At 38.3% G+C, this 7,359-nt stretch overlaps 1 non-coding gene across 1 annotated transcript; it reads left to right on the forward strand.

Annotated features, from left to right (window-relative positions):
• Positions 1 to 404: 404 nt before the first annotated feature.
• On the forward strand, positions 405 to 510 carry LOC140885739 (small nucleolar RNA R71). Its single transcript, XR_012151156.1, has one exon. It is a non-coding gene; the product is annotated as a small nucleolar RNA R71 (small nucleolar RNA).
• The last annotated feature ends 6,849 nt before the right edge of the window (positions 511 to 7,359 follow it).

Raw genomic sequence — 7,359 nt, forward strand, 5'->3', positions numbered from 1 at the left:
GATTGGGTACAGGATTACCTTGATAGTTTTTGTAATTTCTGTTGTTCACATATTGAGCTTGCTCCACACTCTCAAATCCATCAGCAGAATTTACGGCAGTCGCCAGCGATGCTGTCTTAATAGAAACTTGATTGCCTTTGGTCAGTGCAGCCAACTGTGTAGAAATAGTAGCCATCTGAGCAGTCAAAGCAGTGAATGCATCAACCTCATGAATTCCAGCAGACTTCCTTATTACAGATCTCACACTCGGCCACTGATAACTGTGAACAGTCATTTGCTCAAGCATCTCATAAGCCTGTTCAGGAAATTTAGAAAATATTGAACCTCCAGCTGCAGCATCCATAGAAATCCTCGTTGGGCCATTCAAACCATTGTAGAATAACTCAATCTGTTCCCAATCCGGAAAATTATGGTTTGGACACTTCCTAAGCAACTCCTTGTACCGCTCCCAAGCTTCATAAAGCTGCTCAAAATCTTGCTGTTTGAAAGTAGTGATCTCAATTTTCAGCTGGGCAGACTTGGCTGGAGGAAAGTACTTAGCCAGAAATTTGGATGTCATGTCTTCCCATGTAGTGATACTCCCAAGAGGTAGTGACTGCAACCAACTACAAGCATTGTCCCTAAGAGAGAATGTGAACAATCGTAGTCTGATGGTGTCCTCAGTAACACCATGAATCTTCATTGTGTCAGCAATCTCCAGAAAAGTACGCAGATGCAGATTTGGATCTTCAGTAGCTGCACCCCTAAACTAATTCTGCTGCACCATATTAATCAGAGCTGCCTTCAACTCAAAATTATTTTTTGTGATGTTCTGTCGAGCTATCCCAGAATAATGAGTATTGATCACTGGTCGAAAGTGATCTCTGATCGACACCGAATCATTATTGACTGCTCTTTCCCTTTCTTCAGCCATTTGTTGCAACTCTTTTCTTCTAGCTTTTCTCAAATATTTAGCAGTTTTCTCGATTTCCGAATCAAAGAGCAGTGAGTCGTAACTTTGGCTTTTTCGCATAAACTGCATAGACAGGAAAGATTTAAAATTAGAACCAACAAAATAAAATAAAATTCTCTAATTCAAAATTAAGACCAATTAGCACAATTTAATATAAATCAAATAAAATTCATTCCCCGACAACGGCGCCAAAAACTTGTTGCGTGTTTTTCGCTCGCAAGCGCACGATGTCAAGTTATAATATAAGAATTAAGTCCAAGTCGATCCCACGGAGAATGAATAAATGATATTATATCAAATATTTGCAACTAATAAAATCCTAATCCTATGTAGAGCTACGAAAATGATTTGAGTTTATATCAAACTAAAGTTTGCAATAAATAAAATTAATTAACGGCGAGTTCGTAAGACAAAAATTCAATGAGAGAAAAATTCTAGAGGTTTGACATCACTTAACTATCCACCAGTTTAATTCATAAAGAAATCTATATCATATATTCTTCTAGTTTATTAGCCAAGAATCCTTATTATTTTCTACTACCTCTCTCGAGTGTCAAGCAAAAATTCGTATTCAATAACAAACTCTGTATCTCTATCTAAGTTTAACTATTAAATCCGGTAAATAGCACAATAATTCTTACAAAGGCTTCAATGGATTTATATGCCTCTCGAACAATATAAACACCAAAGATGTATTTTCCTATGTTGTATTTAAAATCTCCTCTCTCGAGTGATAGATTCTAAATAAAATATCATTCAATCTATGGCCAGTAAATTGAATGCAATCAATTCAGCAAAACACAAATAAACCAAATGAATAATTCTAATATATCAATCAAAATATCAAAAACATGGTTTCAAGTCAAGCTACGTCGTCCCTCTAGACAAAGGAATTAGTTCATAATGAAAATAAAAATCAAACAAAGCATGTTCTTGAACATCATTCAAAAATTAGGAGAAAGAATGAAATAAAAATGAAGGTAGATGATGCTTCTCCGTCTCCGGTAGTCACTTCATCCGTTTTCGTGCCAAGAATGCTTCTTCTCCCTTTTCCTTGGTCTCTAGCCGTCTCTAGCCTTCAAAAACTCTGAATACTCTCTAAACCCTCGTATCCTCCAGAATAAGTCATAAAATCCCTTTTAAAACTCGATTAAAGACTTTCCATATTTTTGGAGACTGCGTAGCGCTGGAGCGCTAATAATTCGGCGCTGGGGCGCTCAAGTTTCGTATTTTATTTTTCAATGATAGACGTCTAGCGCTGGAGCGCTCAAAAGACGGCGCTGGGGCGCTCTGGACATGAATTTACGGGCGCTGGAGCGCGGGAAAACTAGAGCTGGGGCGCTACTTGTTCTTCCATTTCACCATCTGCGTAGCATTTTTGTAAAAATCATAACTTAAGTTCTAGCCGTCGGATCGAGCTGAAATTTTGACAGCAACTTTAAAACATCCTAAACTTTAATTTGAACGGTAGATTAGAATTAGATGTCTGTAACATTCCTTGTAATTTTCTGAAGTTTTCTGTCCCGTAATTCGGCTTTCCGCTTCTTCTTTCTACTTTTCTTCAAATCCTTGCAACTCACAAAAACAACAACAAATACGCATAATATTCATTCGATACATCACAAAATCCAAGTCAAATCATATATAAATTAAGTGCATAAAATGCGCTTATCACAAGTTATCACCTCGTTTCATTGGGCCTTTCCAGATACTGGAGAAGATTGGAGATATTGCATATCGTTTGGCGTTAGCGCCATCTCTTTCCAGTATACATAATTTTTTTCATGTGTCGTTACTTCGACAGTACATAGCTGATGAATCTCATATTATCCAGCATATTGATATTCAGCTAGAATCAAATCTGTCTTTTGTTGAGCGACCACTTCGTATCCTAGACAGGAAGGAGAAAATTCTTTGGAACAAGACTATACCACTTGTGATGGTACAGTGGCAGCGCCGAGGCGTTGAAGAAGCAACTTGGGAAACCGAGAGCTATATGCGGGCTGAATATCCTGAGTTGTTTGCTTTGTACTCTTGATTACCATGTAAAGATGTAATTACAGTTGTTGTAATAAAACATGGTTTGATGTTTCATATTGTTATCTTGATTTTTCTTTAGATTTTATTTCGCGGACGAAATATCTAAAGGTGGGGAGAATGTAGTAACCCAGATTCCATTTTAAGATAATAATATGTTAAACATGATTTAGGGTTGGTAATTAACCAATTTCGGGGCTTAATCGGACTTCAGAATCAAGAATTGGATTTTCATTTTCTGAGCCAGTTCGGACGGTCCGAAGAGGACTTCGGACGGCCCGAACTCAGCACATCGGGGGCTCCAAGGGTGAGCTTGTTGACTTCAGAGTTAAGGCAAGTTCGGACGATCCGAAGTAGGATCGGACGGCCCGAACTTCACCTGTGCCAAGTAGGCAGGGTTACTCAGCCATGGTTTTTGACAAGTGTCGAATTTAGGACACTTCGGACGACCCGAAGTGGTGATCGGACGGTCCGAACTCGATGTGTCTCGCATGCAGGCAGTGAGTTGGATCGGACGATACGACCAAAAATTTTCCTATAAATAGGACTCGTTCGATTTCAATTTGAATTACAAATTTTCGAGTTTCCTTCTCCAGTTTTATAGTGTGAGTTATGCACTTGAGGGCCCTATCGGTTATAATCGAGGTTCTGGAATAACCAAGGTGTGGTTATAGTCATCCGGGACCAGCGACTCCAAAGGGCTATCTACGGACGAAGGTATGGTCCGGGAATCTATTTAAGTTTTGGGAGTGCTTATTAGCTTAGTTAAGGCTTATAGAACTTATGTAGTGATACGGTGAACTTTTGAATATAATATAGGCTTGGAACCTAGGATCTACTATACTTGAACTAGCTTAGAGGTACGTACACATTTACTGAGATTGTCAGCGAGTATACATGTTTATATCTTGCATTTATTTGGTATTATTATATGGCATGATATATGATTTACCGTTTTCCATATTCATATGTCATGTGCATATACACATTGAGCCTATACCTTGTTATACCTAATTATAGAGCTACTCAGCTCTATACTCGATAGTCTGTCACTGAAAGTACCGTGACGGTGGGGTCATGTATGTCTGACTACTCTGGTGTACTAGACGAGTGTGGTTGCACCCAGAGATTGATCCGTGCGGTGGCAGCACTCATGTGTCGCGGGTACTGAGCATGACTTTTCAGATGGCCTTTTACTAGTCATCATATTGCATGCATTATATACATATGTTTACTCATGTTTATGTACTGGGCATTAGCGCTCACGTCCTAGTTGTTATCTTGGACACCCTATTCCACGGGTAGGTCGCAGGATGGACGGAGCTGATAGTTCAAGGCAGGACTAGGGAGCAGGAGCCTTGAGGAGTTTATTATACAGCAGGATTCGATATAGCTGTATAATGTTTACTTTTAAGTTTTTCGATATGGTTGTATCACTACAGTATTAATCCTGGATATATTTTACTAAGCTGATATGTAATTTATGGATTATGTTTCCGCACGTTTTACTTTGTTAAGTATTTTGCTGTATTAAATTTAATGCATGCTATTAGTTTTCAGTTAGTAGGTGATTCCATGCAGGGTCACTACAATACAACTTATTTGTACAAACCCAATCTGATTTAGTACTTACCAACTACCTAAAAAAGAACTCCTAGCCATTCGATTTTAGGTCTCACACTCATAATCCGCATAATGTTTAACGTCTCTTATGTCAAGACTACAAACATAATTTTTAACGTCTTTGTGTTAAGACTCACTCAACTAACCTTTGAAGCTCATCTCTCTTGTACATATGTGAGTGATTGTGTGTGATCATTTAATCTCTTTAAAGTGTATTTATCTCTCAAACATATCCTCACACATTGAGCTAGCTCTCATTCTAGCTAATTTCTTCAAGTAGGTTGTCCATACTTTGAATCTCCTTCCAAAGCTCGTGTTTGATCTTCAAAGTGTTGTAATGAACATTAGATTCAAGAATATGATTGTTTGGAAAGTTTTTAGACACTTTGTGAGACCTCGGTTCTAATCATATAATCTCGATTTAAACAAAACTAAGCATACAAGATCCAAAATTGAAAAGCAAATAAAAAAAATTTATTTTTCCACTGGTGCAGACCTCGCTCGATCGGTAAAACTCAACCGATCGAGCGGGCGAAGTTCTGCCCTCTACTGTTCGCCTCACGGACAAGCTCGATCGATCGGTGACACTCAACCAATCGAGCGGCCAAAGCTCTAAAAAAAGAAAAAAGGCTATAGACATTCTCGCTCGATCGGTCAAACTCTACCGATCGAGCGAGGGCAACTCTGAACCAGTTTTCAGAAATAAACTCAATCCAAACTCAAATACATAATCCATTCAATACATAAAGATGAATATAATACATGCAATGACAACATTCAATCCTCAATATTCAAAATTTGGTACAACAAACATCAAACAAGTTCGAGTTCTAAACATGTTCCAAAATATAACTAGATTGACATGTTGTTCGACTTCTAAACCGAGTCCCACTTCTAATCCTTTATCTCCATGCTAACCAAGTCTCCTCTGACTCGATCATGTCCCACATGTTGCCAAGTACACAAACAAAACAAAGCAACAGCCGGATAACTCCGATGAGAATGATATTCCCAGTAAAAGAAACATAACATGCAATAACAAGTAATATCTCAATAACATGAAATAAAGACAACATATTCAATGTTAATACGAATGAAATGCATGTCTTTAAAACTGGGATATCAACTCTGATAATCAAGAAATTTCTGCTATTATTTTGGGATCCCGAAGATGAGATCACGTAACAACTCACCGACTCTCCCGATCGAGGTGGTGTCGCATATCTCCATCCTCTAGGCTTTGGTGAGACTACAAGGAGTATGCTGACACTAGGTAAACTTCTACAACCTAGGTCACTCGCAATATAGACCCCAAAACGTCTAAACAAAAAGGGCCGTAAAGCCCGCTAAAATCAAAGATTTAGGCTCGAGATGAATGCATATAGAAAAAACAAGGCATTAAATCATAAATCAATTAATAACAAGAACTCAATCACAAAATACAAGTTCTCCATTCTAGAACAAGTATTTATGCAAGTATGTGATTTAAGGGAAACTCAAGAACCATCTGTCTTGAGTGTTCTATCCCGCTTAAACGATGTCTGCTTGTACCTTTCTCGTTCAAATAGCTCCAACCCTGGATACGCTACAAAAAGAGGTTATATCAAAATCCATGCAATCATTAGAACAAACGCTCAAGGTAAACTCTTTTCTGCTCTTCGTCTAACTCTTCGACAATCGACTACTGCTAACTCTGGGCTCAACAAACTTCAAAGGAATCTGTACGGAGGCAAAAGAAGATAAACAACGACAATCAAACCCAACTGCCAATGGTTCAACAATTCAAACGAATCAAAATCCCAAAACTCAAACCGGCGGCATAACGGCTATAATCTGATCAAACTGGAAACACAGACAGCAGTATAGCATCGAAATCAACTCAAACCAATACCAAAAAACAACAATATCGATTCAAAACCAACACATCACAAAACTCCACTTTTCAAAATATGGTACAAAAATCATAACAATTCCGAACGATGCTCTATTTTTGATCCGACTGAGAATAAACGATAAGAACTATCTCGCTGTCGGGATCGCTAAACTGACTTCGGATTAAAATTCTATCGGACGGATCGACCGGAAACCGAAGAAGAAAATCTTGAAGATGGCGTTTCCAAGCTTCAATGGAGAAGAGACGTGTTGGAGGAGATGGATAATGAGGTGAAAAATTCAAACCAAGTATAAATATCTAATAAACTCCATATTTGATTTTTAGTCCCTTAAAAATCTAAAAATTGCAAAATAGACCCTGATCAAAATGAAATCGGCTCTTGAATTCTATAATCTCCTATTATCTCAAATAAACTAAGTTAAGATAATTTCGGGGCGTTATAATTCTCCACCTCTAAGAGGAAATTTCTTCCTCGAAATCAATAAGAATCAATCACACAAGATAGAATAAAGGACTTAAGACAGTAAGAATAACTTAGTTCATCCGAATAACTCTAGAAACCGTTGTCTCATATCAGACTCTTTCTCCCAAGTCGTTTCCTCGACTCTGTGACGGCTCCACTGAACTTTCACCAAAGGAATCTACTTGGTTCTGAGTTGCTTCTCCTTTCGGTCAAGGATCTGAATCGGTCGCTCAAAGTAGCTCAGAGTCTCGTCAAGCTCGGTCTCGTCAGGCTAAAGAATATGAGAAGGATCTGGATGATATTTCCGCAACATAGAGACGTGAAAAACGTCGTGAATACCAGATAAAGATGGAGGAAGTTCAAGTCTGTAGGCAAGATAGCCTAACTTCT

This window comes from Henckelia pumila, chromosome 2, assembly GCF_033568475.1.
Source record: "Henckelia pumila isolate YLH828 chromosome 2, ASM3356847v2, whole genome shotgun sequence".
Taxonomy (NCBI): Eukaryota; Viridiplantae; Streptophyta; class Magnoliopsida; order Lamiales; family Gesneriaceae; genus Henckelia; species Henckelia pumila.